General features: G+C 38.9%; 1 protein-coding gene across 1 annotated transcript in view; it reads left to right on the forward strand.

Moving 5' to 3' along the window:
- Positions 1–9,999: 9,999 nt before the first annotated feature.
- Positions 10,000–27,546, forward strand: part of LOC127640742 (plexin-B2-like) — a 187,684-nt gene continuing 170,137 nt past the window's right edge. Inside the window, exon 1 of the mRNA XM_052123463.1 lies at positions 10,000–10,108. The gene's annotated coding sequence lies outside the window, so the exon portion shown is untranslated. The remainder of the gene's footprint in view (positions 10,109–27,546) is intronic.

The following is a 27,546-nucleotide window of genomic DNA, read 5'->3' on the forward strand; positions in this document are numbered from 1 at the left end:
GTCAGAATGTTTATTTTATTATTTGTCATTTAATAAGTCTGAACCCCTAATAATCATTATAATAATAATAATCATTATAATAACGATAGTTATTTTATTTATCTTTTTTGTAAAAACACTTGTATATTCTCAAGTAATATAAGGCTTGAGAATCAGATGTCCCACTGTCTGATTCAATCTGATTCTCAGTCAATCTGTCAGTTTGATGTTTTTTCCATTGTGCTGATGATGTTCACCAAAGTTACAGAGTTCAGCGAGAGACTGATGACTGATCGCCGTGGTGATGTGATATCAGCACTTTGACTGACAGAATGAAGTCTTCAGCATCATCAGCAGAACGTCGACTCCTACCAGGAAGAATTAAATTTCTAAAGGACCGCCACTTTTATTGTTCTAGCGCTGTCCCACTTAAGTGAACAGATTTTTGTCTCCATTCTTTAAAGTCATATATATATCATTAAAATACAAACTTATTCAAAGCATTGTTCTATCCCACGAAATGCATGTGCTTTTATGTTTGATAAATATAATAATGAAAAAAAAAACTCTAAAAAGGGTCTCTTTTGATTCTATAAATTCTGTACATGTAGAACATTGAGCTTGTATCAGATATACAGGCTTCGGCCTGATATTCTGGTTTGCACTTTAGTCCAGTAAGAAGGTTTACATGTTAAAACCCACTGAAGATCAGAGCATATGAAAGCAGCCTGAGGGCCCCATCATCTTTCCTTTGATTGGAATCCGGATCTCAGGGATTAACAGATGGCAGAGTGATGGCACTGGATGTGGCTGAGCGGCCGGGCCGTGCCCACACCATACCCGCTGCACCGTGAAATCACTGGGGGTTTACACTGTGCCCACACGAGAGCTCCCACTCTGTCTCTGAGCAATAACTCTCAGTTTAAGACATGAAAATCCCAATGTCTTGTGGGAATACCAAAAAGTATGTGAACACTTTGTCTTGCTAACAAGAAATTGCATGTTAAAACATGACTCAGCGTGTCTCTTTTGGTATAATTCTGTCTAACTTGGGATCCTCACAATGCAATAACACTGATATTTCCGTTTTAGCTTCCCAAATGCAGGTTATTTATGATGGAGTCGGCGTGAAGTCTTGCATTAGTGTGAAATGAGGAACCAGAATTGGATCATAGTAAGTGGGAAGAAGTGACTATCTGGGTCTTCATCTCTCACTCCACTGAGTCACCACCACCAATAACACAACTCAACACAACTCTCAAACTGAACTCAAGCTGAACAATATAATCAAGAGTATGCAGTGATGCATGAATGGAGCTGTTCCGGAAGCATACAGGTGGGCATATCTGCAAAACCCTTTTAGCAGAAAGAGACGCTGTTTAAATCAAGCTTTAAGTGTTCACACTAAAAAAAAAAAAAAAAACTGCTACAAGAATGCAATTCCAATATTTAGTTTATTAAATAAGCTCACCAGCCCAGCCCTTATAATATATGTTAACCATCAAAATGTTACTCCTAAATATTTCTCTCATTTATTGACAAAAAAAAAAAAAGATGGAATTCATCAGTTTGGACACAATAACCTACTATGTTAGTATCATTCACTTAAGAAAAAACTAAATAAATAATATATATGTATATATGTATATATATTAGCCTTTTTAAGATCTACACGTTTCAATTTCATAACAAAATTCCATCAAATTTAATTGTGTATTGTTTAACTAAACAAATTCCAAAAACGTAAAATATTAAGGTTTTATTAATTGTATTTCATTTGAGTTCTATTCAAGTTCTATTTTATGGATTTGTTTTTTCATTATTTTTTTTTATGAAATTGAAATGCATAAATCTAAAAATCATATTTTTTTAGGTGTTGTATCCTTTAAAGTGCTTTGGAATACCATGAGAATTCCATCATGGCACATTCACAATGCTGCTTTGTGTGGGGTTGCTGTCATAAACAAGGACAATAAAACAGATTCTCAAAGCATTTTACAATTGTGAATGCCATATTAAGGATTTTGCAGTAGCAACAAATGCAGAAACTGACATTGTGGCGGAAAATATGGTTAGCATCATGCTAACAGCTAACATGCTAATAGCATGTTACATTTTTGTAAGGTCACCATCAGCCCATAATACTGTAGTTATCTGGTATATTTAATTGATTTTAGCATTATTCTAAATCATCCAAAAATTTTGAAGTTTGTGATAAAACAATGTGGTACAAGAGGCTAGGCGTTACTGTAAATACAGTCACTGCTAAAGTGAGTACATCCCCTTCAGATGTGGATATAATCACATATAGCACAACCATGAGTGTTTATTTATTTAGTATTTTGCTTTAAAAAAAATGGTTCATATTTCATGAACTTTTTAAAGACACACTTTTTCATCAACACTTTAAATTATTAAGTAAATGGATAAATCGCCGTCCTTCCGCTAAAAGATATAGTCCCTGACACGGAGGTGCGCAGTGATATAGCCTACGGGAACTAGGTGAACAGGTGTTTCTAATTTAGAATTAATATTCAGAATTCCAGAGTGATTCTACTTCCATTTAAGATTCTGATGATTCTTTTCGACTGCCACATTTCCAGACAGTCTTTGATCAGCAGAGGGGTGTGATTATGATTCAGACGCAACGCTTGTGTCTAAAATAAGCCGCCTCAGAATGTGTGATGCGTTTTTCACGGCTCAGCGATCTCATGCTATGCCACATTCCCACTTGTAGGGCCGCCATCTGCCACACAATCTTTCTAGCGGCCCCAGGACGCCTCTCTGATTTACAGGCACCAAGATTCTTCCTTTTAACACAACAAGTCCGAGGTTTCATACGTTACGGAAGGAGAAAAAGATGCAGCAAATTCTGCTGTCAGGGAGGTAAATTAGTATGAATCACTCTGTGAAAATGGAGCAGTAGGGCCAAATTGACTTACTGTCTCAAGGTCTAAAAGAACCTCTTTCAAAGAGGATGGATGAGGAATTCATATTTTTATGGTTAGTTAAGTTTAACCAAGGCCATGACAGGATTGAGACGATGTTTTTTGTGGTAGTGATGGAGCTGACCGGTAGAGGGCGCTGGAAAGGCGTCGAGTGAAAACCCAAAACAGGCAGATGGAAAAGATAGAATTTATTTACCCCTGAGGGCAAATTCAAAAGCGGCAGAAACATCAAATGAAGCATGCACAAATACACAAAATTACACACTCTTTGCAGTTTCAACAAACATCGCTAAACATTACAAAGATTGCAGCCAGACGTGTCATACACACTGAAGTCTTACACACTCAATGAGCTGTCATTACTACAAATAAATTAAACATAAATATAAATAATATAGCACAGTTAATTTGATTTAACCCTTGGTCTTGTGCATCAATAAAAATAAGTTACTCAGAGGTCCTTCGAGGACAAAAATATAGACGTCAAAACACTGCCATAATAATATTATATATTAATATTATTGTCCACTCTCAGTGAGATAATGCAGTCCTGATCATAACTACCAAATATTTATTCATTTTCAGGATTTGAACCCTTTAAATGTCAGTTTGTTTATATAATGCCACTGTTGTTTTTTATGAAACACACACACACACACACACACACACACACACACACACTTTAATTAATTGATTTCCATATACTAAATGCTGTTATTTTATTAAATGGATTATTATTATCATCACAGTCTGGATATGTCAATGATTAGCAACAACATTGTGCAGTGTCATATATATATATATATATATATACACACCAAAAAATGACAGACATCTTTACAGCTTCATGACAGACATTTTTTTTTGTGTGTCCTTAGAGGACAAAAAATGTCTGTCATAAAGCTGCCATAAAAATATTATAAATTAATATTATTTTCTACTTTCACTGACTTTCATTCCTGATCATAACTACAAAATATTTGTTCTTTTTCAGGATTTTAACCCTTTAAATGCCAGTTTGTTTACATAATGCCACTGTTGTTTCTCTCTCTTTCACACACACACACACACACACACACACACACACACACATATATTTCTCAATACACGCATACAAAACTCACACTGACATCCATACCAACACACCCACACAATTTTAGCTGCATCATTTATTCAATTGGCTTGCAGTGCTCTATAATACAGCATACAGAAAATAGGGGAAAAGCATGTATTTGCTCCATAGTCTAAACATTAGGAAAATGGCGCCATCTGGTGGAAAATATTACAAATGTAAATTTTGAAGCCAGGGCTCCGGAATGCATCATAGAATTCATGATTTTATGCTTTAATTGCACTGGGATCAAATATTGTATTTCATGTTTTTTTGCATTAAAGTTTTAATGGGTTTCAATGTGGACATTTTTGTCCTGAGTGTAACTATTTTGTGTACACGGTGTATGATAGATGTATTTTAGGAACTGAGGTTGAAATAGCAAAATCCCCCCAAAATACACACCTTGGGCAAAATTTATGCCATTGGCATTAACAGCCAAAATGATCGAACAAGCAAAAATGAAAAAGACAAAAATGTCCTGAAGGACATACAAGGGTTAATATAAGTGCAATAAACGTGTTAATGTGTAATACCCAGATTTCCAATGCACCATGTTTTGGGACATGTACTATACTAATACCATGTTTTTAGGACTATATTATAGTAATACCATGGTTTCACTGAAGCACCATGGACAGAACACTTCGTAATGAAATGTATTACCATATTTTTGGACATGATACTATGGAAATGCCATTTTATTTGGATATACCATGTTAATGTCTCTCTGCTGGCAGCCAGGCTGGTTTTTGGAACACTGGTTTGTTTTTGGTCCCTTAGGGTGACCAGACGTCCCTGTTTTCGGGGGATAGTCTCAATTTTTGACGATCTGTCCCCAACTGGAGCTGTCCCTGGAAATGACCCCGTTTTTATTGCATGTTTAAAACAGTCATGCATCATATCTAACAATAATTCAATAAAGACTTGGAAATTAAATTTATACCAAAAATATGGTAATACGTCAATGCACCCCTCGGCCCCCTTAGACCTGGTCATGATGACAATGGCAGTCCTTAACCATATCTATGCTTTTTTCACTTGAAGCCTTACAAACTGGACTCTAACCAACCTTATGTGGAGATGAGACTGAATCAGCTTCTAAACCATTGTTGTTAACAATCTAGTCACACCTAACAACATATAGTATATAGACCCGGGCCCTGTCTCTCTCTCTCACACAGCGTGTCTCACTCTCTTCTTTGTGCTGTCTGTCAGACACATGTGTGTCTGCATTGGTCTGTAACTCATCACTCAGCATATAGGCCGGTGATGGCTGTTTCTCTGCACGGATCTCATTACTAGATCTCCCTTTTTCATTTCCCTACCTTGCTATCTTTGCCGCCTCCGTCTGTCTTTCATTCTCTCTCACTTCAATCTTGTGTACAGCTGCCTCAGCTGTGTGAGAGTGACTCAGGGCCACCACTCTTGATTCATCCCCTGAGTCTTTGGGGCAGTGCCTGCTCTCTTCCCAGACATGCATATTTGCATACCCATAAATCACTCAGCAAAAAGTGACACTCAGTAAACAATGAAGCTCTGGAACTCTCCCTCCCTCCCTCTGTCTCTCTGTTTTCAGCCAAATAAACAAGAATCCTAAAATTCACATGAATTTGTGCTGAGCATATGTTGCATTCAAGTCTTCGTAGGAATTTCTTACTTAAAGTTTCAAAATCGTAATAATGATGTGATGACTGTTCAAGTGATTTTAGTAGGAATGAAATGAACACGCAGAGCAATTTCTTATTTCTTCCTCTCTTTTTCTCTTCTCGACAAAAACAGGAAGCTTTGTAAGTGCATGGAAATGCATACAAACTAAATCATACAGTCAACATTTAAAGTTTCCGCCATGATTCTTAATGTAGGCAACAAATGCTCAGCTTGGGACGAATCGCTTATAGATCTCCTCATTTGTAAGTTGCATTTGGATAAAAAGCGTCTGCTAATAAATAAATGTAAATTCTTAATGTAACATGTCCCCATATTGGAAAATGTGGGCAAAGTGACACTATTTGGGTGTTTTTTTTTTCTTTTTTCGATTTTGGCCAATTACTTTTCCCAGGTATTGATTTTTATTACAACTGATAAATTGTAAAATATAAAAAATAAAAATAAATAAAAAAAATAAACATTTTGTTACTTTGGTCCCACCAAATTTAATTTTTTTTTGCCCCTGATAAAGTTGTATTAAATTTTTTAAGTTAGTGTACACGCAGCACGTCTGGTCTTTAATGAACCAAAGAGAGCACATGTTACACCACTCTTTGTCTCTCTCCACTGGCTGCCGGTTGATGCACATACTAAATTCAAGGCTCTGATGCTGGCATACAAAACAGTCACTGGGTCTGCTCCAGCATACCTAAAATCATTTATGCAGATCTACACTCCCGCCAGAAGCCTGCGGTCAGCTAAGGAACGTCACCTTGTTGTACCAAAACACTTTCCCGGACTCTCAGTTTCATCATACCACGTTGGTGGAATGACCTTCCCAACTCCATCCATGAAGCAGACTCACTCTCTGTCTTCAAAAAAATGGCTAAAAACACATCTTTTCCAAGAGCACTTAACCAGTCAATAAAAAAATAAAAAATAATTCTTGTTGCACTTAAATCTGTTTTGAATGCTATTCTGATGCTAGTAAAACTTTGTAGTATGGCAACTTTCTTACAAATGTCTCCTTAAGATGATTCGCTTATGTTTTCCTCTTTTGTAAGTCGCTTTGGATAAAAGCATGTAAATGTAAATGTGGCTGTCATTTACCAGTCAAGCTGTAGTTATGCCAAATTATGCCCCCCCCCCAAAAAAAAATATATATATATATCATTTAATTTTGTGTATTTAGGATACATAAAATGCAAGACAGAGTTGGCCATAAACATTAAAAACGTCATTTCTGTACATTTCATTCCTACACCTAACCGTAAGTGGACTAAAAATGTTATGTTACAGATAAAAATGCAAACTCCAAATCGTGCTTGTCACTGATTATGGGAACATGATTACTTCCTGGTTTCAACCCAGCAATGAAGGTTAACACACTGGAGCCGATGCAAACATGTCTGATACGAGATGCCCCTTTTCAGTGAGTCTTCATAATGTGGCCAGTCAGGTATCCGAAATATTGGAAACAACACGGCGACTTCCCATTAAATCGTGATGTTCCAACACAAAATTCTGTTAGACACAATACAGAATTTGAGATGTGCTGGAATTTACACTGTGATGGGATTTTCCAAGATTTTCAGATTTATTTATTTTTACAAAAATGACAAATGAGAGTGTAAAAAGATTGACAGGATTTCACTTTCTTGAAATTCACAGGGCTCTGAAAGTATATACCCAAAGTTGAAGAAACACCTATTCCCTTTTTAACGATAACTATTAACTGGTCCTCCAAAACAACTTTCATTTTCAGCTGATGACACAAATCCATCTTTTCAACCACTCCTGTTCAACCAACTGGCTGCATTATGGTATGTAACGCCCACTTTTCACAAACCAATCATTTTTACATGGATACATTTAAGTTCCACCCATTTTTTCTCAATAAATTTCCCATTTCACTTATGGAATATTATATGGAAGTTAAACTGGTTGCGAACTATGTTTCACATTGACTTTACTAAAGAAGAAATTCAGAGTTTCCCCTCATAATTCCAACATTGTGGCGGCGTTCCTATGTACTGTAATGACTTAAAAGCAGCATTATATCAAGCCTTTGTCTGAGAATTCCAGAACTCCATTTGATTCAGTCCAGCAGTAAAGTGCAGGCGGTGTACACAAGAAAAATTATTCGGAGGAGATATCTGAATATCAAGTACATGCAAGGACCTGCACAGGCTCTCTGGGGCCGCTGCACAAGAATGCTTGTAGAAAGAGTGCTGTAGAAGCAGCTGTAATATTTACAACCCCGTAGAATAGAATCCCATATAGAGATCCAAGTTTGACACCAAAGTGGTTGATTGAACACTTCATATTTGCTCCTCACAGTGCCACAGAAATAGGAGAATTTATTATAGTCCCCTGACAGAAATAAACTACGCCGTGTCCTACTGCAGAGAGAGATGGATGTGGAACTGCATTACATTTTCACAGGTGACTTGAACTGTTGACAGATTAAACACTTGACGGAGTTTGATCTGTCAGTAAAGTGAATGATGCGTGACTTTTGCTAAATGCTGACTGGGCTCCATAAATATTGAAACCAGTTAAAAATACCAAGTAAAATTACATTTGATGCGTGGAAACAGGGTTTGTTTTTCTTGTAATGAAGAGCTGTAGTTGTACCATGATACAGAGATGGCATCAGATGGTAATATCATGGTACTTTTTGTAAATGCTCCATTACAAAGCGGTCTATAGGTCCTACAAATTATACCATGGTATTACTATAGTGTAGTCCTAAAAATCATGGTATTAGTATAGTGCATGCCTGAAAAATATGGCATTAACATAGTATATCCAAAAAACATAGCATTTCCATAGTATCATGTCCAAAAACATGGTACTACCATGGTACTTATTTTGTAAGTGTTTCATTACGAAGTGGTCTGTCCATGGTGATTCAATTAAACCATGGTATTACTATAGTAAAGTCCTAAAAACACAGTATTAGTATAGTACATGTCCCAAAACATGGTTTTAACATGGTGCAATGTCCAAAAAACATGGTAATACCATGGTAATTTTTGTAAATGCTCCATTACAAAGTGCTCTATCCAAGGTCCTTCAAATAATATGGTATTACTATAGTATAGTCCTAAAAACATGGTATTGGTATACTACATACCCAAAGATATGTCATTGACATAGTACCATGTACAAAAATATGGTAATACTGTGGTACTTATATTGTAAGTGTTTCATTAAGAAGAGGTCTGTCCATGGTGCTTCAAATAATATCATGGTATTATTATAGTATAGTCCTAAAAACACGGTATTAGTATAGTACATGTCCCAAAACATGGTTTTACCATGGTATAATGTCCAAAAAACATGTTAATACCATGTTAATTTTTGTAAATGCTCCATTATAAAGTGCTCTATTCAAGGTCCATCAAATAATATCATGGTATTACTATAGTATAGTCCTAAAAACATGGTATTAGTATAGTGCATGCCCCAAAAACATGGCATTAAGATGGTATATCCAAAAAACAGGGCATTACCATAGTATCATGTTCAAAAATATGGTAATACCATGGTACTTTTTTGTAAGTGTTTCATTACGAAGTGGTCTGTCCATATAGTACATGTCACAAAACATGGTTTTACCATGGTGCAATGTCCAAAAAACATGGTAATACCATGGTACTTTTTTGTAAGTGCTCCAGTATAAAGTGTTTAATTAAACACTGTGCTTAACAAAATTTAAATACTATGGTATTACAATACTTGGCCCTAAAAAACAGCATTATGATGAATTATCTATTCAAGGTTGTTCACAGAATACCATGATATCGATATATATATATATATATATATATATATATATATATATATATATATATATATATATATATATATATGGAATTATTGTTCATGCCAAAAACACTATTACCATCATTTCCAAAAACCATGGTACCATGCAAGAGCTAGAACAGATTTACAAAGTAATCATTCTTTCAGAAAATATGTTATTTTAGCTAGATATAGCCATAATCTCCAATCAAACACTAATCTTCACTGGATTAAAATAAAAGCACCGTGTCCATCATTTCTTCGCTGGCTCTCTCGTTTAAACCTCTCAGCTTTGGAAAGGGGAGGAGACAGACAGACACAAATCGCTTTCTCTCCTCCGTTCATTCGGGCAGGAGGAGGCACACGAGCGCGATCAGACCTCCCAGGTGTGTGCGAGTGTCGGTGTGTGTTCCAATCACACCTGTATGCATCATGTGATCAGGGCGTGGAGCGAGTATACAGTCTGTTATTCTATAACCCGGATACGCAGATCTCTCCGCGCGCGAGCTGAGAGTAGCACGTGAACTTTCCGTGCACGGACACCTGGAATATTTCTCTGGGTTTGAAAGGGAATCCGATATCTGGACGCTGCAACTACTGTGCTGCCAAGGTGAGTGTGTCTGTGTGACCGCTGTGAAAGCTTGTCGTTCCATCTTTGTAAAAACAGATGCTAAGTGCAGCATGTACATATTTTTAGGCGCATGTTGTGTCTTAAGTTTATGATTTAAGAGCGCGTTTTAAAACTCAAATGCAATATGCATATGTTATTCCTGATGTTGATGATCTGAATAAACCGTAAAGCACGAGTTCACATGTCTTGCTTGGCTTCAAATGGGACGGACATCCCGGGAGGACGCGCGCGCACCTTAAACCCCAGCTGGATTAATGCACGAGATGAATGTTGCATTTGAGATGATGTCACGGTTGGGTTCATTTGCATTTGTCATGCCAAAAGCTGTAGGGTCAATTAGTGGCATATTTTAAGATCTTGATCTGCCACTTAGTAAATCTGTTAATGAAACGAGTATCAATTTGTGTAAAGACATTATACCAAATCTGACAGCTTTAATGGATTTTCAGAACAGTGCAGTTTTTCGGTAACACTCTAAAATAAGGGTTTGCTAACTTTAGTCAGTGCAAATGGTATAATTAACCTAACGGTGAACAATATATTTTACAACATTTACTAATCTTGGTTTATGTTAATTTATAAAAGTACAAGTGTTCATTTTAATTTCATGTGGGTTCATAATGCATTAACTAATTTAAAGGGACAGTTCACCCAAAAATGAAAATTCTCTTATCATTTACTCACCCTCATGCCATCCCAGATGTGTTTGACTTTCTTTCTTCTGCAGAACACAAATTAAGATTTTTAGAAGAATGTCTCTGCTCTGTAGGTCCTTACAATGCAAGTAAATGTTGATCAGACCTTTTGAGGTTACAAAAATCACATGAAGAGTCCAGTGGTTTAATCCATGTCTTCAGAAGTGATAGGTGTGGGTGAGAAACAGAACAATATTTAAGTTCTTAAACAGGCACCATATGTGACTTTCTGCTGAGATTTAGAGTAAAAAGGACTTAAATATTGTTCTGTTTCTCACTCCCACCTGTTATATCACTTCTGAAGACATGCATTAAACACCGGAGTCTTGTGGATTACTTCTATGGTTCCTTTATGTGATTTTTGGGGCTGCAAAGGTCCGATCACCATTGTATGGACCTTCAGAGCTGAAATATTCATTTAAAAATCTTTGTTTGTGTTCTGCTGAAGAAAGAAAGTCATATGCATCTGTGATGGCATGGGGGTGAATAAATGATGAGAGAATATCCATTTTTGGGTGAACTATCCCTTTAACATATAGATATTTTGGAATGAACATTATCCAAGGTTAATACGTGTTGTTCATGGTAACTAATGTAGTTAAGTAATGTTAATGATAACAACCTTACTGTAAAGTGTACCAAGTTTGCTTTTGTAGACATTTTTACAGATTATGCTCTGTTTTAAGTTCAGTTGTGTACAGTTTTATAGGGGTGCCTTGCAAAATATTAAATTGTGACATCAATCAAGATTTCTATCATTTCGTGAGGTGGTTATCGGTACCCAGCCCAAGCCATTGGTCTCCCTTCACGCATTTCATTATCCATTGAAAACCCCATATACTGTAGTTTGAGTCATATAGTTGAATTGACATATGGGAATGGGTTAGAAGTACAGGTATATTGTTTTCTTGTTGTGAGTGCACAGCATTATTGGGGTTGTAACATTACTAGTTATCTCTCTTGACCCAGAGCTATTCAATTGTTTGGTTAATAGCACCGACCACACTCCCTGTTTCAGTTCGCTCGTTTCTGCATGTCTGTGTATATGCTTGAGTACAACAGGTCCACAGATGAGCTCTTTATGTGCCTTTAACTGTGTAATTCTTGCAGTTTGTCTCTGCACACTGGCTCCATTCAGCCGGAGATCTGAAGTTGTGCTTCCTCGACGCTCTCTCTCATTGTACCGCCTTGTGCCTCTTATTTGCGTCTTTATTGGGCTCTGCTGTATTTCTATGTAGCGCTCTACAGTGAAAGGGAGGAGACTTCCCTGGGGGATTATCCTCATTAAACGGCTTTAAACAAACGAGCCAGATTAGCCGGGATCGGTCTCCGTGTGGGGGCAACCGTGCCAAGGGTGGGAGTGGCATGGTGAACAGAACAGTCCCAGAAGAGAAAGTCAAGGGTTTTCATAAATATGCACCATCTGCGCTGAACCGCCAGCACGAAACCAGGTCCTTCTCCTGTCTACAGTGCTCTGGCTTATCTGCCTTTCCATGAGCATTTAGAAAAGAGCGGCTGTCCCTTATCTGAGCCACGAATGCGTGATGAATGTCCTCGCTGCACGGAGCTGAACGATTTCAGTCACCTTCCGAATGTCCCTGTGTTTTACACTCAGAAATCATCTATTACCTACAATTGCCTGTAGGGCTGCCGGTGAAAGCACCTGGCAGAGCACTTGTGTTTATCACAAGCTAAATAAAGAAATAGCATTTGTCTGATGTTAGCCTGAGGATAACAGGATGGTTTATATGTTCATGCGTTTTGTGTCTAGCCATTTCTGCTTGTACGTTTCACCTTTTCTCTCTAACGTGTGACTTCCTCCTTTTAGAGCGGCCCAATTTCCTATCAACAAAGAGTTATTCAGAACACTTTACCAAAGAAGAAATGGCACTACTTCTCTTTTTTCCTGGCGGTTTGGCCAATTATTGGCACTAAAGCACGTGCTGCTCCTATTGCGTCTTTGATGGGTCCTTTTTGTTGCCTTCAACATGTCAGGCTGCTATGAACTTAAAATAATGACATTAGAAATTCTTGGAAATGGCTGATGTTTTTCCTGTTATGCACCAGTGTTGAGTCTAGCTTCACTGAAATGGCTTCGCACTGATATTGTGAAATGGTTTGTCAAATGTTTCCAAACAATCTTTGCACATTACTGGAAATCTTCTTGATGTTCTGTCTGAGAAGCTATGTTATTGCCTCTAATATCATCTTGTAGTGTGCCGTTTACCTGTATGGCCTCTATTTTAAGAACGTCTTGTGCGCTGTACTACACGACACGCAGCATGCACAAAGTTTCTGGACACATTTCTCGAACAGTTTTGGCGGGGGTTTTTCTCTCTTTTGGCCGATAACATTTTATGCCATTTTAGCGGCAGAAATTTCAGTGCATCTCTAATGAGATCAATGAAAGATGCTGTTTTAACCACTCAATAATGATTTAAAGTAATATAAATGCAGTAGACAATGTGGAATTTGTCACGTTTACATTTTGCATTAATAGTGCTAATGCGCTAACATGTTATACACGGCCGTAATATGCACGGGTTACACTCTATTATTGTAATAAATTATGTCACTGATACTGCTGCAAAGATTGTTGTATAAAAGAGTGTTAATGGGTAGAATACATACAAAAGAATGATGATAGTCATATATTAATTTGAGCAGATTTGTAAGCTGCTTTCACTGCAGATGGCACATGAGTGAAGAAGCATATCAAACAACAGAGTGAATGGGCACTTAAGAGTGTTTGAGTAGATTTGATTCGTTTTGTAGACTAATTAAATAAAAAAAAAATCACATGACATTTTCTTGGAAAATATCTCTACCCGAATAATCATACATAGCTCGTTAATAACTCTGCGCTCTGGTGTGTTCATGTTGACTGATCTGAAATGTTGGCCTCAAAGTAGGCGGAGCTCCAGGCCACACCTACCAATGACGTTGACCAATGGCAGAAAAGCCCTGTACACGCATGCAGCGACTTTCTCGCTTGATGTTGCTAGTCTCTGTACCATGAAGTCGCTCCTGGGCGGGCTGCACGTCTGGCCATATCTTTAAAAATTGTGATAACGGATAAGACATATTGTCGGTAAAACCAAGATCTAATTCTAATTTGACAAGAAATTTGTTTTATTGTCACTAAAAATGTACATTCTGTTGTGGAGTGTGGTGTTCCATAAACTACTGGCACGGTGACAGTGCGGAGGGTGGGGCCGGGTCGTGATTCATTTATGCATTTTGGCAGACGCTTTTATCCAAAGCGACTTACAGTGCATTTATTACAGGGACAATCCCCCCGGAGCAACCTGGAGTTAAGTGTCTTACTCAAGGACACAATGGTGGTGGCTGTGGGGATCGAACCAGGGACCTTCTGATTAACAGTTATGTGCTGATTAACAGTTATGTGCTTTAGCCCACTACACCACACCCAGTCCCTTATCAGGCTAATCAAGCCTCCGAGGGGGATAAAGGGCGACTGCGGACGGTGGTGCGACAGAGCGAGCGTTTACAGGCAGCTGTCCGTCATGTGTGTGTTTGTGTCTTTTGGTTTAAGTTCTTAATTAAATATAATTTATATTGTCAAGCCGGTTCTCACTGCCTCCTTTCCATTAATCGTTTACAGGCACCATTCGGAGGAAATTCTAGAGACTGTTGTGTGTGAAAATCCCAGAAATACTCAAACCAGCCCATCTGGCACCAACAATCATGCAACGGTCCATTTTTTTGGCCCATTCTGATGGTTGATGTGAAGATTATCTGAAGCTCCTGACCCGCATCTGGATGATTTTATGCACCGCTGCCACAAGATTGGCTCATGAGGTAATCGTATGGATGATTGTTGGTGCCAGATGGGCTGGTTTGAGTATTTCTGGGATTTTCACACACAGCAGTCTCTAGAATTAACTCAGAATGTTGCCAAAAACAAAAAACATCCAGTGAGCGTCAGGTCTCTGAAAGGAAAAGCCTTGTCGTTGAGGGAGGACAACAGAGTATAGCCAGACTTGTTCGAACTGACAAAGTTACGGTATCTCAGATAACCACTCTGTACAATTGTGGTGAGAGTTTGCACTGTTTTGGTGGCACGAGGAGGACCTACACAATATTAGGCAGGTGGTTTTAATGTTGTGGCTATTGACAGTGTGTCTTGCAGAATTCCCAGGCAAAAGGCTGGTCCGAATGCAGGGTTGAGAAAACAGACCGGTGTGTCAGGATGTGCTTGTCTCATCATAAGATGTTTTTGTGTATGCTGATTCCTTATGATTATCTTGAGCTATAGAGTGTCCCACGCTCTGGTTTATACTCTGACAAGCTTAGTGTCTTTGGCTTGCCTGTGAGTCAGACCTATAAGGTCTAATTTTTGGTTATCTCTCTTTTTTTTAATTTTTTTTATGCCATCTGGGTGATTTGGGAAGTCAAAAGAGAAGTTTTAAGGCCCTCAACTCCTCAATGGTCTCAGTTATATCAAATTACAGAAGTGTCCGCCAATACACAAGATGCAAGGTGAGAACTTTCATTCTCATGCTTGCTAATCAACAGCTTGGCACAGATCACCCAGCCACCCGTGTCACATACTGTTCTTCTCTTGAGTTTATTACGTATATCCACCACTACTTGCTAGGGGTGAGATTCAGTAGGGACCTGCTGATCGGTACTAATCTCGTCAATTCAATTACTGACGAAGATGCTCTTTGATGAAGGGTTTTGGTTCAGTCAATGATGATGAAAAAGACACATCATGACGATAATCAAACGGTGTTAATTAAAACACAATTAACATAATAAAATAATAATACTACAATACTGTTTGTATGCAATACATTTTTTAACGAATGAAAAACCTTGAAAGGATTGATTCAAATAATCCAATCATGCCTTTTTAGGTTATTTTCACATGCGAGCTACATGAGCTGAAAGAGCTGAACACCTGTACAATGATCTTTACTGAAGGGTTAATTACCTAGCTCAAATGCATCCTATATGTGATATTAATCAGACAAATCCACAACATTAACATAATAGTAGCCTACAATTTACATCTGCACAGACAATGAAGATGATGAACTGGTGAATTGAGCTACTGTAAGTTAGTTACGTGCTAGTCCGAATACAAAACTAGCTTGTTGTTGTGAAAACGCTGTTTCCTTAAAAACATGCTACATGTAACGCATTATCTTAAATGGTATTAATGTAAGGAATTCACTTCTGAAAGTAGCTTATACATCAGTGTTCTCTTTTTATGTTGTATGTTCTTGCATTTTAAACATATTAATCATTAATATGTATGAAATATGTTTAAATAATTGTCGTTTTGTTTTTTGTTGTCTGGCTAAAGTATGGTCTGTTACAGTTTCAAACCCATTTGTCATTTTGCACATCTAAAATGTTATTTTTATCGACTTCAATTATACCATTTTATTTAGAGTAAAATTGATTAAAATGAACAAGGCAGAATTAAATATTGACTAAATGTAACCCTTGTGTTCGTTTTATGTGAACGCATTTTGTGTTCCCAGTCAAAAATGACTGATTTTTTTAAAGTAAAAAAATTAATTTATTGATCGGATTCATTGAACTGAGCTGTTAACTGAAATGTTAACGAATGGAACTTTTTATAAAGTTACCAAAATTACATTAAGATTACATTAATTGTGAATTGCTAACATTAAATTGTTTTGAAACAATTATTAATAGTTCTGTTGTCAATATCAAAAGGTTATTGTGACATACTGGTAAGCAATAAAAACCATGAGAGCATCACACACACACACACAGTAGAGATGCATTAAAAAATAATAAAAATATACCCTGAGTCACGTGACACTTTGCGAAGATTGGATGTGTGAACGGCGAGCTTTGAGCACTTTGCAAGTTTTAATACTTTTTATGACAAAAACCGGTGAGATTCGATACACTCTTCTAGGAGGACACTGTCAAAGAATTCATAATCCTTCAGCTCTGGAGACATTAAAAGATACTTGGGTGCTCAAGCTGATGCCCCTGAGCAGACCACAAGCCTGGAAGTCGATTTAGTTGGAGAGGTGCGGGAAATGTGGCGAGACATGCTGAACATGTTGGCAATGCTGACGAAGGTCGTTGCTGACTTGGAGGATCTTGCTGTGATACGTCGATCGATCACTGCTATGGAGACGAGGTTCACTGATGTGGTTACAAGAGTGGGAGATGTCGAGAAATGAAACTATTACCTGGAGTGATCGGAGAGGGAATTATCTACTAATCCGCTAGCGACCAAGGTGGATTTGGAGCATATCTGGGAGAAGTTGGAGGACATGGAGAACTGTAGCTAGCGGAATAACGTACATATTGTTGGAATCCCTGAGGGAGCAGAGGGACAGGATACAATTAAATTCCTGGATGGGCTCTTTCTGAATCTGCTCGCCATAGCAGGCCATAAGCTGGAAATCGAGCGCGAGCGAGCTGGCCCCGATCAATTCTGGCCAAATTTCTGAGATCATCCGATAAAGATCTTGTGTTAGGTGAGGCAAGGAGTAAAGGAAGGCTTTCTTGGAAGAACCACAGCATTTTCTTTTTCCCAGACTTTGCGAATTCGACAAGAGGAAGCGTGATCGATTCAAAGAATACAACCAATGGAAGGTTGCTTTTGCACTGTTACATGCTGAACCCAAAGTTATGTATTAAGTCCCCTTTCTGCTAGACTGAGTGGATTGTGAGGGAGGTTAATATGCTTGGTGACCAATATGAGAGTGAAGTGTTGAAATCCTTTTGAAAATATGGTTCAACATTTAGGGATTCCTAGGTCTCAATTCTTCAGATATTTACCGCTGCGCCACCTGCTCTGTACTATATTTGAGAGTAGCATACAACCCCCTAGAGTTGCAGATGTTCTGGGAGAGGTGATTACTGCTTTTGGAAAAGGTCACAAGGCATCGGTGTATTACTCCCTGTTATTTCAGTGTCTTGGGGATGGAGCTTTAACTTCTGTAGAGATTATGGGAGAAAGATTTAAACTAGGTATTGGAGGAGGGAGTGTGGGCGAGGATTGTAAAAGACTTCAAGTCTACATCTAGAGATGCAAGGGTGCAACTTATGCAATTCAAGATTTTACATCGATTCTATTGGACCCCCTCTAGATTGTATAGGCTTGGTCCTAAAGACACACCCACCTGCTGGCAATGCCAATCAGAAGACTGGGACACAACCCATGTTTTTGGTGGTGTGTTAAGATCCAAGAATTTTGGTTGAGGGTTCAGAGTTTTATGTATGATGTATTGGGCACACAGATTTAATTTTGCCCCAGACTCTGTATTTTAGGCAATGGGGCGGTCATTAATATAGGGGATAAATGCATAAAAAATTGTGGCCTAGCCAGTGTTATGATCGGCAGACAGATTATTCTTAGGGGACTGAAGTCGGCTGGAGCGCCCTCCTTTCAAGAGTGGTGCATAGAGATGGGGAGGGTAGTGGCATTGGAGGAAATGTCATGCAGAATGCTAGGCAACTTAATATATTTAATAAAAAATGGGGCAGCTATTTGGCCTTTTTGCAGGGCTTTCATGGAGGGGTAGTGGAGAGAGAAGTGTAGATTTAAAAGTGTGTGATTTATTATATTTTTTTATATATACACTCACCTAAAGGATTATTAGGAACACCATACTAATACTGTGTTTGACCCCCTTTCGCCTTCAGAACTGCCTTAATTCTACGTGGCATTGATTCAACAAGGTGCTGAAAGCATTCTTTAGAAATGTTGGCCCATATTGATAGGATAGCATCTTGCAGGTGATGGAGATTTGTGGGATGCACATCCAGGGCACGAAGCTCCCGTTCCACCACATCCCAAAGATGCTCTATTGGGTTGAGATCTGGTGACTGTGGGGGCCAGTCTTCAACTGTCCAATTTTGGTGAGCTCTTGCAAATTGTAGCCTCTTTTTCCTATTTGTAGTGGAGATGAGTGGTACCCGGTGGGGTCTTCTGCTGTTGAAGCCCATCCGCCTCAAGGTTGAGCGTGTTGTGGCTTCACAAATGCTTTGCTGCATACCTCGGTTGTAACGAGTGGTTATTTCAGGCAAAGTTGCTCTTCTATCAGCTTGAATCAGTCGGCCCATTCTCCTCTGACCTCTAGCATCAACAAGGCATTTTCGCCCACAGGACTGCCGCATACTGGATGTTTTTCCCTTTTCACACCATTCTTTGTAAACCCTAGAAATGGTTGTGCGTGAAAATCCCAGTAACTGAGCAGATTGTGAAATACTCAGACCGGCCCGTCTGGCACCAACAACCATGCCACGCTCAAAATTGCTTAAATCACCTTTCTTTCCCATTCTGACATTCAGTTTGGAGTTCAGGAGATTGTCTTGACCAGGACCACACCCCTAAATGCATTGAAGCAACTGCCATGTGATTGGTTGATTTAGATAATTGCAATAATGAGAAATTGAACAGGTGTTCCTAATAATCCTTTAGGTGAGTGTGTGTGTATATATATATATAAGGGCTGTCGATTTAAAAAATTAACGGCATTAATCGCAATGCCCCCGTATAAGGAAGCTTCCTGAGAAATGCAAGCTTGTAGTACCACCTGTTTACTCCAGAGGGCAGTAAGTGAAACTTCAGCTGTATGAGCAACACACAGTTTATACAGTGAAAAAAACAACACTTCAGCAGACACACAACACAAACATGCGTCACGTTCTTGCTTTCAAAACACTTAATGAAGTGCAAATCCGAACTAAGGGATCTCAAAATGTGTTTAAAGATTGAGTATGAAACTATATTTAACTTGACACATTGACCTAAAAATTTTATGTTTATGATGCGACACCCGAGACGCTACACAAGCATGTCTGACGCAGGTGTAAATTGACGGGTCCTTAAACAAGCCCTCATAATAAATCTGCAACTGATTGACAAATTCACTTGTGAATTGCTGTGAACTGTGTGACAATGATTGACTTCTGATCAATAATATGGTAGTAAACAAAACATTGTATTCTAAAGCCGCTTTTTGTGATGTCTTATCAATGATGAACTCTTGTGCCACAAGAATGTAATGCATTTTCATTTTTATATATATGTATGTATGTGTATATATGTGTTTGTATATAATTGTTAAATATTTAAAAATAATTATTTCATCATTATATATTGAGTTATTGTTATATGAGGGGCTTTCTCACTAAATATTTGTATATGAGATTAATTGTGATTAATTAATCGGGACTCCATGTAATTAATTTGATTAAAATTTTTAATCGATTGACAGCCCTAATATATATATATATATATATTTTAGTTCTTTTTTTGTATGAATACTCAAGTGTGACCACAGGGATATTTGTTGAGGGATTGGGAGGAGGAAAGGGAATAATGGGGGTTAAATGTTGATTCTGTGATGTTTTACTTTGTGTCAATTGTGTGAATCAATATAAAGTGTTAATTGGAAGAAAAAAAAAGGACAAATATATCCAACACAAGCTCTAAAACTGCTCCAGTGAGAAATCGTTAATATCTATGAATTGTTTACTGTCTTTAGCGTTTTGCTGTAACTCAAATCACTTATTATTAAGCAAATGTGTGAAGATACCGTTATGGTTAAAATGTAATTGCTGTGATTAGTGCTAATGGGACTGACATTAATCTGATTTAAATTGGGATTCTCACAGAATAGCGCTGATGAGTGACTGATGAGATATTTAGAGCACCTGGAGAGCGGGCATGTTTGATTGACACCACGAGTGATCATATTGAAGGGAGTGAAGCTGAAAGAGCTCATGATCTCTCAAACAGTCTATCGCTCAACAGAACGTCGGATTGTTACGACTCTCTTTGCATCACGAATACTCAGATTTGTTATTTAATACATTTTTATACCCGTTTGCAGTCTCTCTATCCTCTCCGTGCTCACAGTGCAGCGAATCAGAATTAATACTGTAATGACTCTAGAAAATGGGCGACTTAAGATTCATGCACGTGTAAATCTTACACATAAAAAAACAAACCTGAATATTCATCGTAAATTACATCATGTCTGAAAGTTTAAATATTTAGAATTGCCAACAATTCACCCAAACAATCACCTTCCATCAAAAGACAAAAAGTATGAATAAAACTATGAAAATTAACATTGATGACGATGCAAAATTGTATTGATTGTCTGGGATGTGATGCGGTAATAATGTGATTCTAGGTTTAGTATATTGCGATTCAAAACTCGCTTGTCTTGCATTTATCTTTGTCTTAGTTGCTTTGAGCAACATGTGCTGAACTACCTGCGTTACTTTATCGTAGAGCTATAAAAGTAGCTTAGAGTAGTGCGACGTAGTACCAAAAATGTATAGGTATTGTACCTTAGTGTGTTTGTTTGAAGAGTTTTATGAAAACTCTTGCAGGAGGATCTGTACATCTTTACATATGAAACAAGCTATAGACGTGCATTTATTCTTGGCTCGTTTGAGTTCGAGTTTGTTGAACAAATGCTCTACGTTTTTGTCTTTTTATGCAATAGTGGTGCTCTTTAGAAATTTAGGTGAAAAATGTAACTACAAATATTGATTCTTAGCATTAGGATATTGATGTATAATATCCCTATACTTTAAAATGTAATTTCCTCAACCTTCTAGAAGCTTAGCCAAACCATATCACGAACGTCTCGTCCACAAATATGGTTCTCCTCTTTCACCCTCATACTTCCAATTATTCTGTATAGTATCTTTCCCTCCCATCTTTTCATACCGTCTGCTGATGGGCAAAAACCCATTTCCTCAACTTCGTTCTGGTGACAGTTTTTAGGACTCGGGCTAAAAAAAGTTGGTGTTCTAGAGAAAATAAAACACTGGAATGTGTGGGAGGGACTTTTGGACATTTACACAAAATCTTTGCCTGCCGAAGAACAAGATCTCAAGCTTTTGCTACAAAGAGTCACGTTACAAGCATAACACACTATCAGTGCAGGCCGACACTGTGGCGTGGCTTAGCATTACAGCTGCTTATGAGAAACTGAGCGCTCTCACCCTCAAGACAGAATGATAGCATCCATGTCAAACGTCTGCTCCTCCACAACTCGCTCTACTGTACTGATTTGGACTGAGCCCAGATGGGTGCTCCCTCTGTTGTAAATGGGGCAAACGGGGATTAAGCCTGGTTCATTACTAAACAGAGTCACCATTGATGGTCTTAATTAGTCTAAGACTTGGCTCATTCTGCGAAACTGCAAAGTTCAAGACTGTTCTAGTGGAAAAATCCATACAAATTCCACTTGAAGGATACCATTTCCAAACACACGCTTTTGTTTGATTAGAGATGGAAGGTTATTAAGTCTGAAAGTGGCACAGGCTGTTTCTTTCTGTTTAAAGTCCACATGAATCCTGTTCACTGCCCATTTCACTTCTGTAATGTGACATTTCTGATTGAAATGGCAGATTCAGTGAGCAAAATGTAAGGTGGGAATGATTACTGGGACTTTGCATTAATTGAGAATTGACTGGATGGTGAAGTATGCATTACATTTCAGGATGGAGCCAGACCTGAGTGTGAGTTGCTTAAACAAAGGCTAAAAAGCTTTTTGGCCATTGGTAAACATTGACCAATAGCCTGCACTGGCCTAAGTGACATCAACGAAAAAGGAAGACCAAGTTATTTCATTTTGAATAAAGATTATTTGGGCTATTTTGTTTTTCATGTCAACATGAAATCAAAAACGTAATTTACTTTAATACACGTTAATGGTCTTATTGCGTGCTAGGGATGGAAATGTATACTTTATTCAAAACCTTTAAAGCTAATGAGTGAAAATCTATTAATCTTTAATGATAACAATAATAAACCGTAAGTGGTGAACAATTTGGAACTCAGTTCATCAAAAAAGAATCTCGATATGGTGCTGTATGAGGTTCATGCGACCAGGTAGGTGTGAAAACGCATCCGTGAATTCTGCTTGGAACCGGGTAATGTATGTAAGCTGCGACAGTAAGATGTGTTCTCCACAAGGGACCGGGATGAATGAATTTGGTTTGGGGGATACCTCTAGCCCGAGCTCCGACCTCTCCAGAACTACCATCGCCAAGGCTAGAGGCACCGCCTCCCTCCATGGTTTGAGGAGGTTGAGGTGGTAGATTTGACGTGCCCCTCCCCATCCATACGCCTCTTCGACTCGTCATGTGACCTCAAAGGGTCCTTGCCACTTCGTGAGTAATTTGGAGTTCGAAGTGGGCAGCAATACAAGCACTTTATCTCCCTGTGCAAATTCCCGTAGTCGAGTGCGCCTGTCCTACAGTCGGCGTTGACATTCTTGCGCTTGGAGCAATGGCACTTTTGTGGTGGCCGGCGGATTCACCAACTGGCATTCACTGCACGCCGCACACCATTTGCGTATGTCGCCGTGAATGCCTGGCCAGCCATTGGGTTATAATGAGCTGCCTGGAAGAGTGTTTCCCAGTGGCTCTCTGGTACTAATAGCTGCATTGTATTCTCAGTGTCCTGCATCACTCAATACTACCGCTCTTTACTAATAGAAAAGTACGGGTATGTGAGTGCAATTTTAGACTGGAGCTGTTGACCATCAATTACTTTCACTTGGTCAAAGGCATGCATGAGGGACTCGTCACGCGACTGCTCCAGAGGGAATTCCCCCGTCTGCATCATCATGACATGGAGCAGACGTCGACGGCCCATGCATCGCCTCCCTGCCATAGCATCGCACTTCACACATGCAACACTATTTTGCATGACCCATTCACACACATTACCCTCAATATGTTTTTAAAACCAGGCCAATTGGTTCCCAGAATTAGTGGATGGTAAGGCCGGAATTAACCGCAGACTTGACTCAATGCCATTTTCCCCTGAATCGTATCTCAATGATAACCACTGGATACTTGTAAATGTCGCCATGCGCACACACCTCACCCTCACCCATTTATTCCTATCCAATGCCACACCTTGCACCACGCATTGGTGGATCGAAGTTTGAGAACAACCCGAATCCAATGGAATGGGGAAGGAACATGCGACACGGGTTGGAGAGAGCGAAGAGGGAAAAGGAAAAAAAACTTAAACGCTGCATCATGGAAACGCCGCCATATAGTCCTCAGCCAGCTGGTTTGGCGCCTCCAGCGATGCCGGCCAGTGGCACTGGACCCACTCGGACATATCTTGCGTAAGTTTGGTGACAAACTGCTCCAGTACCACAAAATCAACTACATTCATGAAACCGTGGGTTCCCTCTGCCAGCCACCATTTTCGACAGGCATCCCGGAGCTTCTGGGTAAAAGCTAATGGGCGGCCGTTCTTCCCGAAACTCAAAGAGCAGAAGAGCTGACTGCTTTGTTTGGGGCTATGACAAACCCGTTGCTGGATGGCCTTCTTCAGATGTTGATAATTGAGGAGGCTGGTGGCAGGAAGTTGCTGTACTGCAAGTTGTGCCTACCCTGAGAGTAAGAGCTATAGACGGGCCACTCACTGGTCGGGAGGCCACTTCCAGGCCTCCGCCGTCTTCTCAAAGAGGTCGAGGAAGGCCTCCGGGTCGTTTTCCGGACCCTTCTTCATTTGATCCACTGGTGGGGTGGGTTCTGGGGAGGTTGCAGTGCCAGCCCCCTCTCTGGCGATCTGGCTTTAGAGGACATGCCGGTCCTCTGCTTGTGCCTGGAGCAGGACTTGGAAATGCTGTTCCTGCTCCAGGTGTACATCCATGAGGGCCTGGTGGTGAGTCTGCTGGATGCTGGCGAGGGTTTTGAAGACTTTACCCAGTGGTGAGGAATCCATAACGGTGTACTCCACCAATCCCATGTTTCGGCACCACTGTGAAGGCTCTAGGTTTGTGGGCATTGGAGGTGTCTGGAGACAGCGAACAGTTCAACTCAGTGTTTTAATTTTTCAGTTCAGCAACACTGCTTATAGCCAACTCAAAATAAAGAGACAATTTGTTGCTGCTTTTTTGCTCATCCCTGGTCTTTACTCTTAAATTTTTGTGCAGAAGTTGTGCAGAAATGGATTAATCGATGATCAATAATCTTAATTGATCATCAATTATTCATTAGCCTCCCAATTGTGCACGATTCATTTGTGGTGTAATTTCGAAGAAAAACATGTTAGTCTTTTGCTTTTTGTTTGAAAGTGCATTGATTTTGCTAATTTTACATCTCTCATCCACACTGTAAAAAAACGAAATGTTTCGAAAATGCTCTCCCATTATTGCTTAATTTGGAAAGTGATGACGTTAGGAAACAAAAAATTTCCTCAAAAGGATTTGTGTGGATGTGTCCATAATCAAAATGTATGAACATCATCAAAATGTAATCACTTGTTCCATCTCTGAAACGACTTTCCTTTTTGGCTAATGTCACAAAGCTCTCATATTTTTTTAAACTTCTCCCCTCCAACCACCTGTCATATAGAGACCACACCTAGCAAGCTGCTGGTTCCTTCTGGTATGAAACACCCACTTTTAACAGTCCAATCTATGAATGGAAAAAGCAAGTCCCACCTTGCATTTTTGTGCCAATTAATAATGATGTTTCACTTGAAAATGACATAAAATAGCTTGGTGACAGAATCACTATGAATCATTGGTCACTCGACGAGAACACAAGACCCTGCCTCAGTGACAGAATAATTTATCAAGCAAGCCTGATGTGCTTTTTCAGTTTTTAAAGTCATTACCTCAGCAGGGAGTCCCGAGAGTGAAGTGACTTCTCAACCTTGCACTGGCAGACGCTATCGCGTGCTTCGTCTCTCTCCAACCGGCCGGCGATTATGTAAATAAAGCTCACCTGAAAATCACTGGATAAACTGGCTAGTGTGACGCTGTCTTAACGCGAGACAACAAATGCATACGTTTTTTTTGCGTATTGCTAAATAAAACTCCAACAGATAGTTGGATGATATTTAACAGCTTCCAGAATGTTCCAACACAGTTTAGCCAACTGTCTGTCGAAGCATTATTTCTCTAAAAGATGAGTATTCTCTCAGATGAACTGATGCATGCTTTATTTATCTCTGTGTGCAAAGAGATTTAACGCTTCAACCATCTCAGTCAAGCGGATATGCGAAAAATGATAGATCCCCTTTATGAGCATTACATCACCGTTCCTCACACCTTTGTTTCCAGGGGTGAGTTTCTTTTTTTCTCGAAGACGAATTCACTTGGGCACTGAAGGGTGTAATTCATTTTACACCCAAATCGGAGTCATGTCTTGTTCAGTCTTCAAACAGATCAGTTTCCTCACGCAGTGATTGTTTTTAATTACTGAAACTACAGTTCTGGCAATGTGGGGTTCTGTGTGGCAGCAGTACAGCTCATGTTTGTGGGTGTTTTTTGGCATGTTGGGCTTTCGAGAGGGGGTTGCAACTATCCAGGCTGTCCTGATGGAGCTGAAACACGTGTGTAAGGTGTCAGAAATTTGGCAACAGCTGGAAATCAAGGTCACACCAACCGGAGTGGAACAATGCTGAAAAAGGGGGGGGGGGGTGTCATCTGGCAAAAGGTCTGTGAGGAGTTGAGTTGGTTGCCAAAGAAGGATGTAGTTGCAATATTTTATTTTAAATAGTAATCCGGAGGCATTTCTTTAAATGAAGTGTGAAAGAGACACAGAAAAGGAGAACTAAGAGAAAGTTGTTCTCACAGTGTTTTCTGCATGTCTTAAAGACCCATGTGGTTTCATGGAAACACTTTTGTTATTCCAAATGAGAGTGGTTCAGGGATATTTTCTCTGTGAAAAATACTGGTCTTGTAAATGAAACCACTGTTCTCTAATGAGATCTCTAATCTCTTTTATAAGGTCACAAACTTTATATCCTTTACCAGCTGAGACATTTGTCTATACTAGTGGTGCGCGGTATGACCAGAATCGTATATTACCAACATGGTAATTTCATATTACAGTAATGGTGTATACACAGTATAGGTATTTTACTGGACATTTAATATAAAAATTGTCTGAATAGGGATATTCCACCAAACATTTACAATTATGCATTTGGCAGACGCTTTTATCCAAAGCGACTTACGGTCAAGGTTAACTTTATTATCCCACAAGGGGAAATTCATGTGGTCATTCATTACGCGCCCTTGTCACAACATATTCTCTAAACAACACATAAACACAATAACTAAACAACACAAACACAAAAAGAAATAAAAATGCTGCAGAATTGAAAATCACAATCCAACATTTAACGCAAAAAAATGTATAATATTATCAAGTGACTAAAACTATGATAACTTGCGATGTACTTGATCATTATACAATCTGATCGCTGTAGGTACAAATGATTTATTGTACCTTTCTGTTCTAATTCTCTGTTGTAAAATCCTACCAGTTGACCTATTGCTTCTCATAAATTTATGATATAGAGGGTGAGCAGGATCTCTGAGGATTTGATCAGTTTTTTTAAAAATAAGCTCATTGTACAGTTGAGCTGCCGACACCTGGTCAATTCCGATAATCCTGCTGGCCATCTTAATCATGCGCTGCAGTTTCCTTTGGTCCTTAACATGCATGTTACCAAACACACAGATAAGGCCAAAGGACAGAACACGCTGGAGGAAGCTTTTATAAAAGTACATCCGTTGGTGCATTTTCCTAGTTTTGTTCAGTGCACATTCATTAAAAGTTAATTTCGAATCAATTTCAATTCCCAAGTATTTATATGTTGAGACCCTCTCCACTAATTCACCATTGATCTCAGAAGGGGGAACTATTATTTTGTTTTTACTAAAATTTATGACCATCTCTTTTGTTTTC

The sequence above is a fragment of the Xyrauchen texanus genome, chromosome 49 (assembly GCF_025860055.1).
Source record: "Xyrauchen texanus isolate HMW12.3.18 chromosome 49, RBS_HiC_50CHRs, whole genome shotgun sequence".
Classification (NCBI taxonomy): domain Eukaryota; kingdom Metazoa; phylum Chordata; class Actinopteri; order Cypriniformes; family Catostomidae; genus Xyrauchen; species Xyrauchen texanus.